The sequence below is a fragment of the Meleagris gallopavo genome, chromosome 1 (assembly GCF_905368555.1).
Source record: "Meleagris gallopavo chromosome 1, MGAL_WU_HG_1.1, whole genome shotgun sequence".
NCBI lineage: Eukaryota > Metazoa > Chordata > Aves > Galliformes > Phasianidae > Meleagris > Meleagris gallopavo.
Window position 1 is genome coordinate 66,135,283 of NC_139404.1, and position 10,626 is coordinate 66,145,908.

Genomic DNA, 10,626 nt, shown 5'->3' on the forward strand with positions numbered 1-10,626 from the left:
ACTTTTCTTCCTCTGACACTTCTTGAAGCTGGGGGATGGAAAGTCACGTGAGGCAGCTGTCTCTGTCTTGTTAGCACGCTGTACATCACAAGGGCCTGTAGGTTTCCAGTGAAGCCCTCTGAGAGCTCCCCGTGTGGAGGCACAGGAGAATCCTCTTTTTGTGAGCTCCTCTAGTGACTGCGAGGTTGGCTGCGCCTCAGCATTTTGAGAGAGGTTCATTCTCTTCTGCATTTGGATTCCTCACTGCAAAATCTCCAGAATCATTTCAGTCACCTCTCTGTATGCAAGATATATATGCATGAGATTCATGAAAGAGAAATGCAATACAGTTTCTGATTTACCACTGCCCTGTGTCTATGCTACACTGTGCACTACCTCATTTCATCCCAGCCCTCTGTAACTCTTGGGTATTGGCATCTCTGAATAAGTCTGGCCTACAACTCATACATACCAGCATGTGCTGTGCAGTACATTAGCAGGGAGAGAAAGAGGAGTACAGAAAATCAATCCTGTTAAAAATGTGCTTTTGCAGATGATGACAATGTCATGTTTCTGACAAACACTGGTGTCTATTCATAATCCATATGAGTATTAATACTGTAAAACTATTATTATGTATTATACTTTATATCATACCATATCATATTATGATATAAATTATATTATATATTATAGTATTAAATGCTATATAACTGCTGTTATAAAACTTCATATTTTTAAAGCGCATGCAGTTCTGAGTTGATAAATCTCCTGGTCTTAATCTTGCAAACCCTGCTGGCATCATGCAGAGCTCAAGGCAGATATATTTAGAAAGTGGAAACAAGTATTATGCAACTTCTTCCACAAATGCCTGGCACAGGCTGTCTGTCTCCAGTATTTACAGACAGCAATACAGAACCACTGAACAGAGTAAGGTACCCGATCTAAAATAGTCTATGAACAGTGGCAGAAGGAAGCCTTCTAAATAAAACCTATTATCTTTTGGTATCAAGAGTGATGAACCTGTGAACCAGCATGTGTCCTCTACTAAGACACCCCTGAAGCAGTGTGTCTGACAGAGATGTCACAGGTCACCTCACAGGCACTGCTGCTCCAGGAACCACATCAAAATACAGGGGATGATCCACAGGTCCCGCTGTTGTTCCCCTTGGTGCAGTACAAGAAACAGCAGCAACCTATTGTGGATATAATACTGAAATTTCCCTTTGCACGTAGGGATTTCTTCTTCTCTGATCTTAGCAGGGATGAAGGAGAAGCAGTGTAACCTGAACCTGAGTGAGGGTATGTCCCAGAGGAAAAAGGGATTCCCTTGGGATATGGTATTTCCTGGCCATAGAATTATCCTGTGTGTGCATGCAGAAATCATCAGTTTATCCAACATATATTACATGACAAAATTTTGTAAACATGAATACAGGCACCTGAAAACAAGTAGATTCTTCCTTCTCCCTTGAGTACCTCTGTAAGGGCCTTATAATTTTGATCGCCACCTGCAAAGACCGCAGGTAAAAAAAAGAACATCATTTGATCATATTGTAGGAATAATTTATAGTCTCTGGATCCAGCAGGGCAATATCTGGAGGCTAATGAAAACAAAGTTTATGGAAGTTGTTAAATAAACAATCTCCAGCATAAATTTGGTAGTGGAATTGGTTTGCTTATACATGCAAGATTTGGAAAGTTATCTGCACAGCAGATGATGCTCTTAATAAAGTATTTAGCCATGTTAGTAAATGAAGTGAGTTGACATTTGTATCCATGTTTTTTGTCTCATGTAGTGGATTCTCTGGTCTGAAATGATCTTTGCTTGATTCAAGTTCAAACAAGATAATAATTTATCCTCTAGCTGTTGAAATATCGAGTAACCAACAAATGCTGGAACTTGCTTGAGCAGTTGGCCTCGCTGGCCCACTCCATACAGCAAGAGCCTCACGTTCAACTCGTTGCATCATCACCAGCAATTTGGGCAAGACTTTCAGATCTTTGTTTTCCTCTTCCTTACTCCCTAATTTTTTTTTGTTTGTTTCTTTTGTTGTTGTTTTTTCTTCATTAACAAATTTCCCTGCTATCATTTGCTTATGCTTTAGCCTTACTTATGGATAATTACAAGGTCAACTATGATCTGCCTTAGTCTCACTCTGTGTTGGAAGTACTGTGTTTCCAAGGCTCTTGCCTTGCTCACATTCCCTGTGTATATTCTCAGTTGTGTCTCTGTCTTGAAATTGCTGAGCTTGAGTTGAATTAAAACTAAAAGTTTCATCAAACAAAACTTCAGGAAGAAAAGTAGGAAATGTTCCTTGTTATGGAGGAAAAGGATGGACTTTTTTGCACCTTTCTTAGAGAGCTGGGCATTTGATGTTTAATGACTTGCCAGAACTTTTTCTTCTGCTTCTTATCATGAAATTCAATTGTTGAAGTCTTTCTCAAGATAAAGTGCAATTAGGAGGAATGTGTTTATATTTTGGTCAATTTCCAATAGTACACAAACCTTTTGGCATATACATAGTAAAACAATATGAACAAGACTTTTGATTTCAGATAATGAACTGAACAAATCTCAGGTGCAAAGGGAAAAGTTCACCTCTGTGCGAATGCAATTTCCAAACAGATGGTTTGGATTTAAAGTGTAACAGGATTTCTGGAAAGATTACACAGGATTAATAAAACTGTAAGTTGAGTTCAAGCTCAGTTCACCAGAAATCTAAAGGCAAGAGAATTAAAAACTCTGCTTCAGTCTGATTTGGAAAGAATAGAAATGCATCTGCCAAGAAACACATACTGGAAAATCTTGCTAGTCATTTACCTTCCTGTTAAAGTTAAAATTTTCAGGGAATTGTAAGCACTTCATAATGTTATTACCTTCAGTTCACTGTTTTTAATTTGTTTGTTGATATACATTTAATCTTAAAAGACAGGCTTCCGGAGTAAAATTTAACTGTACTCAAGTACTACCTGAGCAGAGATGGAGAAGATTATATGAAATAGAAATCAGCAGCAGAACTGAGAGCTGAAATGTATTGATAGTCTCCCTTAATGTCTTTTTATTCAGATGCAAGTATCTGGATAGTAAACACATAATCTTTTTCTTACAACAACGAAAGATTAAGGTTTGGGTTTTCAAAACGTCCAGTGGTGGTTTAGCTACGTTCTAGGCAGCTTCCAAATTCAGCCTAGGGCATTGCTGGGACCTGGTTTTCAGCAGATCTCTCTGCTTTTCTCTTTCTAAGAACACTTTTGGACAGGTTCCTCTACTAAATAACACTCAAAAATAATGCTTCCAAAATCACTAAAAATAACACAGCCTGTTTTGGGGATAATGCTTTGTTTTTCTGAAAAAAAAAGGAACCATCCTCTACAGACTCATGCATAATTTCAAAAGCGCTAGATATATTAGCAAATGCAGGGGTCTGGAAGGACAAATCCCACTCAACTGGATAAAGTAACCATTATCCACAGCTATTGACACTGACTGACATCTCAATGCCAGTAGGAAGTTTGTACAATACATACAGGGCCATTCAGAAAGCTTTTTGTCTGAGCACATTTGAGCTATTTGACAGCCAAGTAATGGATTGATGGTAGATAGCAATGCATGCCACAGTAAAAGAATTCATTTCAGTGGCGTGAGATGTGTTTCAATGTAGCATAACACAGTGGCTCCTACTGGTTTGGGTTGTCCTTAGTGCTTAGTTCTCCAGCATTTCCCATGCTGGAGAAATTGAGGATGAGTTATGATCTGCTGTTTTTCATTGCCAGAGACTTTATGGCTCCCTCTCTGCTTGTAAGCTCCGTGGTGCCTGGATTGGCTCCCAGACACAGGAACACCATCACTCGTACTAGTAAGCTGTCAGTATAGTCCTGTGCCTTTGCCAGCTGGGGCCCTCCCAAATGGTTGCCAGGCACAGTTTAGGAATGAGGACAACCCATGGATCATTCCCAAACGCACTTTGTATGTCAATCTCTTGTTTTGGGCAGGATTTTATTAATGTAGATGTGGGCAAGACCAGTGGGAGATCACTGGGCATAGTTTATTGGTATAGATGTAGCCTCTGGATCCATCTGTTGAAAGAAGGTTTTGGAAATGGATACTGCTTTTAGTTTCTGCTTTTCAAATGTGAAGAAAATTGTTGCCAGTTGTTTGGTAGGCATGAATGAACCAAAAAGCATCTGCAAATGTCTCATATTCTTCGATATTGGAGTATGGGAACTAGGTCATTTATGGAATGCAGTGAAGTAGTTCGAGGTCTGTGTGGGAGGAAAGAGTGGTAGATTGCTTGGATTTTTATTTTTTTTGCTTCCAAGCCTGACTTTTGACAGTTGAACGATATGATGTAACATTCCAGACATCAGCACAGAGGGCCATATCTGCCCAGGCTTGGGCTCCTAAACATGAGGATTCTGTTTGTGGTCCTGAGGCACAATAAGGTGTTGCTTGGAGTCTGTGAATAGATTAAGATCAGATAAACTGTTTCTAATTAGACGATTATACTTTGTACCTCAAAAGAAAAAAATAAAACAAAACAAAAAAAATTGCTTGTATGGTCTGTAGCAGATACTACATATTGGCAGAACACGGTAGATTCAGATATTTGCAGAATGCACATTAACAGTTACTCCAAAGTGTAAACAATAATAAAAAATGAATTATCACAAAAGCTTTTCTCCTTTTCCCACAGCACTTAAGATGACTGCCACAGAGCAATTAGTTATGCAAGGACTGCACCAGTATTCATCTAGTATGTTTTAACAGATCAAGGTAATATCTGCAGTTGTAACTTCAACTGGTAGTTGATTTTGATGTGAGGATACTGTGGGTTTCCCTGAGCAGTCATGCTGTTCACACTCACAGTCGTGGCCAGGAAGCAGGTCCTAGAATCCATGTGTTTGCAAATACAAAAGTTAGAGATGTTCTGACAAAAGGCATGGGTAAAACTGCAAGAGGAAAAACTGTGCCAAGAAATATTGTTCTGTATGGGGCAGATGTGTACAAGACTAATGGCAGAACAGCATCAGTGAACTGTGTGAAGCAAGAACAATGGATGATCATGCTACCTTGATTTGGAGTTTTTGGCTAATTAGCAGCATGTTTTTTTCTGATGCAAAACAGACTGGAAGTATCAGGAAGCTAGGCCTTTTGGCAGACTATGTCCTAGCAGAAACAAAGAAGTAAAGACCCACACTTAGTGTTTTCCCTCATCCTTCTCTACATCAAGCTGGCCTCTCAGCTGTGGCTCCAGCTTTGGTCAGCAGCTGAGGCTGACTTGGGACGGGCTTGAGGAGAGACCTCATTGCCACAGGGGTGGTCTCCTAGTGACTGGCACAGAAATGTCAAACAGTTGAAAACAACACATACATTTCAGTGCTGCTGAAATACTTTTTGAAAAGGAAGAAAAGATGAGTGCCAAGACAAGATGAATGAATTCCCACAAAGAGCTTAAGGGAAAATTAGTGGAAGTAACTATATTTTTGCTTGATTTTAACTATGAAGGAAGTAAGGAAAGATGTGTGCTCATTTTCTCTCTTACAGCCACCATGAAGCTGAGGTGATCTATCTCAATCTACCTTTAAGTTAGCCTGAGAGTCTACCACTCAGTTTTTATGCAGAGATAGTTTCTTTCATTTTTGATTTCCTATTTTCTTCCTTTTCTTTTTTAATTGCTGTTGTTTGTATCCACATCTAGTATGGCTTACATTTTAAAGCAATGTTTTCCTGCTCTATATTAAGGCCAGACACCAGCTATGGCATGCTGGTATGAAGGCCGCAGGAAAGGCCTGTGCAGTGCCGACAACCTGATGGAATGGATGGCGTGGCTGAGGCATGGCCAGGCCTTGTCCCTGCTGCAGAGACCACAAATTTGTGCTGCTGACACCCCACATGGGATGGGTGGCTGTGGATGGGGCCTCCAGCTCAGCTGGTAGCAGCTCTCCAGAAGGAGCATCTGGTAGCAATACCTTTGTGAGGCCACATATGCTGCTATGGCCGTTGGTCTCACTGTATGTGCTCAGCTTGCTCTGCACACAGGCACAGGATCATAGAATCATAGCATCATAGAATGATTAAGGTTGGAAAAAGACCACTAAGATCATCTAGTCTAACCGTCAACCCATCACTACCATGACCACATGTGTCAACATGACCTAGATTTTGAAGTAGCAACAACAGATCCCATGGTATGATCCTGACACTAAGAGGTTTTGCCTTCTGCAACTGTTCTATCATGCCTGGTTTTCTGGTTCAGACCTATTTCTGACAGCACATATCTCCAAATGTGTCTGGTGTGATTGTTGCTCTGACTATGTTTTTAAATTGTTTTCTGTTATTTACTTTCATTATATTTTCCTGTATCTATTGCTTTTCAGCATTAATAACTTTTTAAATTTTACTTACCTATGGATTTATTCTGGGTCTCCATCTTCATATTTTAGTTATCTCAATCTACATTAAGCATGTTCTCTTGTTCATAACATCCATTTATTTGTAGCACACCACAAATAGTCTGCTGTGGATAGTCCTGGAATGATTTATTTTGTGACCAGAATTGCAATTTGCCTCCTTCCAGTTCCTAAATTAGCTGCCATCTTTAATAAAATCAAATGTTTCACAGCATGAAAATAAAACATTTTCACATCTATTCACCCCTGGGTTGTGCACAGCTTCATTTCCCTGGAGCCACTCTCCTCGACATGGTGTTCCCAAGAAAGCACTGCACCCTGATGCTGCAGACACAATGAGTTCTGCTGGTCCAAATCCAAACTTGGTAGTAGTGCTCAGCCAGCTCATTTTTTTTGCTGTTTGTAACACAGATATTGACTTGGTGATAACTGCCTGGACATTTGTCAAACCTGGCAAGCTCTGTTGTGGCTCCTTGTTTCTGACAGCCAGCATTACACTCACCAGAGCCTACGCAGAGCAGTGCAGATCTCTGTAAAGAAAACTGCTTTCTGTGGAACACTCATTCACATCAGTACCTTCTGCCAGTAAGAAGCACCTTACATAAAGCTGGTCCAGGAGCAGAAAGGGGTGAACAAAAGCAGCCCTCCACTGCTCACAAAGTGTCCTTAAATGCAGGCATGTGACTACTAGGGGTTCCATCCTTTCAAAGGGCATTTATGCCTTTGTGTTTTCTTCCCTACTTATGTAGGGCTGGTAGAAGTGGAGGAAACAGTAGTGAAAGAGTTATTTTGGTGTATTCTTGGAACATCCTCGTGAAATCAAAGCTGCCTACAGGTCCAAATTGCCTATAGGTTATGGACTGACAGTATGCACAGCTCTCGGATGTGCAGCAGAACACACACAAGTAGACTTTTTGCAGCATTTTTTCTACATTACCCAATAAAATTCAGATCTGAACATGTGTGAGTGGCTGTAGAACAGCTTTCTGAAAAAAGCAGCAATTAGGGATCCCAGCGCTGCTTTGTGGGGTCCCTGTGAATGTGAGGATGTTCAATATGATCCTCAAGTTGCATGTGTACAGTAAGTATACCATCCCAGGAAAGAGATGCAAGACACAAATATTTGAAGAGGTCTTGAAAAATCTTGATTGATTTTAATGCATTTAACCACTGCTTTTTGATGTCACCTCCTCCACATGTGAAAGCAATTGGACTTTGGCTCCTTGTTCATTTGACATATCATCTGTATCATTTTCCTGTTGTGCATACTAACAGAGAAGCATCACAAGTGCTGGCCATTGACACCCCCTCTTTCCTCTCAACTTTTGGGCCAGTGGGCCTGTGAGCTTGCTGTTCCCCTGTCAGGGACACAGATAGATCTAGATAACCTTGTGAAAGAACCATAAACTCAGCCCTAGAGATCAAGCTGGTGGTGAGCCAAACTAGCCAAAGGTCTAGTTTGGTTTAGCAGAGCTGTGTGGCCATGGTCACATTTATTGAGAAAACCAATTTATTGAGAAAGTATGTGGACTAAAGCCATGCAAGATGAGAAAAGGGAAGTGGTGAAGTAAAGATGTTGAATCACTGATATTAGCAACTACCAAAATCAAAAGAGGATTACTGGCCTGAAATGGTTCAAAACCTTAAGAGGAAAAAAGAAAAATAATTTAAAAATATATCAGGAAACAAACAAAGAAAAAAAACCATTCAAAACCAGAGGTTGCTCGATGATCAAACCTTCCCAAGAAATCACTTGCCCAGCTCATTGGTACTTGTACAGCAAAGACTTGATATGTGTCTTATGTTTACCATAGTGACACAGAATTCTTTCTATTTACTATGTGAATCACCCAAGAAGTGCTTGCTCTATGTTTGCAGAAATTGTGTGTATTCTGCTTGAAAAATTTTTTTACACAGATGTGTACAGAAGAGAGGGTTGGCTGCAGAGAGGAATTTTCATAAGTAGGAAGGAAGCTAGAGCAGGGAGCTGGTGTTTCTGTTGGCAAAAAAAAAAAAAAAAAATTAAAAAAAATTAAAAACATACACACCTCATTTCTATTCTGAAGTCATCTGACTTAATGGTAAGGTCACTTGTCTTTCTCTGCCTGTTATGTTGGAGAAATCAGGATCACTGCCTGCCTGCTAGGTGAAGAAAGCTGTGTTTGCACATGTTTGCCTCTACAGAAATATTTGCAGACCCTATGATCATCATTCCCCCACTGCCTCACGAAACTTAAATTTGAGTTCTTCAAGACTCTCTGCAGAATGTATTGTAAGCCTTTGATAACCTCTAGATTGCTTTTCTCAGCCTTATACTTTTTCAAAAGCTTTCTCGAAGTGTGGGCAGCAAAGTAGCTCGTAACTATTTCTAAAGCAGTTGTGCTAGTACTAAATGCAGATTTAGTAGAGTGCGAACCATCACTGTCTGGATTTTATCCTAACAGAAGGTTATATTTTAATTACATCAATTCATGAAGAAGTTCTTATTTCCTTCTTTCTTCATAAGGCTTATTAAATCATTTCATACATTGATAGTCTAATATTCTTACAGATCTCAAGTGTCACATCAGCTATTATGCGTGTGTTTAGATTGCAGCATTGTTCTGCAGGCTAAGCCTGGAGCTTGAAATCTGATCACAGGGTTCAATGCAAATGTACTCAGTATTCTCAGCAATTTTCTTTTTGCTACTGCCTATCCCAGTCATTTTAAAGACAGCTCTGCTTTGTGCAGTGCAGTCACTGTAACCACAATATCACGAGGTGGGAAGCAGCCTTCAGCACAAGCAATATTATGCCCTTTTATTATATATGGGACATTCTGCCCAGTAACTTATAAAGTATAGTGACACTTTTATTAGGTTCTTTGGATTGTCTGCATGTTGGGTGTTTGGCTATTTCTTTTGGCTAGTCAGGCTCTTTTTTGTGCTCTCCCTTTCCTAAAAAGGTGATCCTCCATGTACAACATGCAATTTTTGGAGCAATAGTCAGCTGTGCAAGACTGACTGTTGAGATCATCCAAATCAGGTTATTTTCATCTGTCAAACAGCTGTCAACAATTGTCTAAATGGGTAAATTACAATTCTTTTGGTAATTGTTATTCGTTTGGCCTAGACTAATGCAAATGTTTTGCTCTTGTGAAAGATAGGCACTTGGAGATGGAACAATGGGCACAAATTAATTGTCATTACAAGTGAAAAGTATGCTTGGGAAACATCAAATATTTAACTAATGCCACTGAACAAATAATGAAATCCTTAATTCCTATGTTATTGCTAACATGTATGCCCTAGGGCTAATATAACAATGTTGCTTTTGTTGCTTTCTACCTCCTCCCAAACAATAGCTTTTCACTGTTTTGAGTTCTGGCTATATGGTCATTTAACAGACCTGGAGGACAAGGCAAGGCGATTAGATGGCAAAAACTGCAGATCCTCATCAAGCAATTATACCATACTTTGATCCTTCAGAGATGTCAACAGGCAGCACAACAACACTTCTGATTTCCTTTTCTCATTGATTGTGGCTGCAGGTGTGGGATCAAAGCAAAGTGGAAGGAATTCTAATCGAAGTAGGAAATTTTCCAAGTCAGAAAGTTCCTCTTAGTGAGAGTACAGCATCAAACCAGACGGGTTGTGGATGCCCTGTCCCAGGAGGTGTTCAAGGCCAGGTTGGATGGGGCCCTGGGCAGCCTGGTCTAGTATTAGATATGGTGGCCCTGCCTAGAACAGGGAGACTGAAGCTTGATGATCCCTGAGGTCTCTTCCAAGCCAAGCCATTCTATGATTCTATGATGATCATCACTTAATGAATTTGCATCTCACAGGAGCACATTGGAAGGGCTGAAAAAATCTTAATTTTTGGTTTAGATGATAATAGCTATGTGGCAATTCTTATGATTCAGGAGAAAACCTCCAGTCAATAGGTCTTTGTTTTATACAAATGAGCTTGCATAAGTTCATAAAGAATTAACTGCTAATGACTTCACATTAAAAAAAAAGCCTGAACAATTACAGTTGCAGATATCTAGGAAGCTCCCAATGGTAAGTGAAGGACCTATACAGGGGATAGAAATACTATATGGAAGCATTCATTTCAGATTTAAAAAAAAAATAAAATTAAAAAGTGAGTAAACATATCAATTTTCTTATAGATCTTAAACAGAAATACAAAAAATGTGCCGCTCTCCACCATATAGACACTTCGTGAAGTGTCCAAGCCTGGCTCTAAAACGAT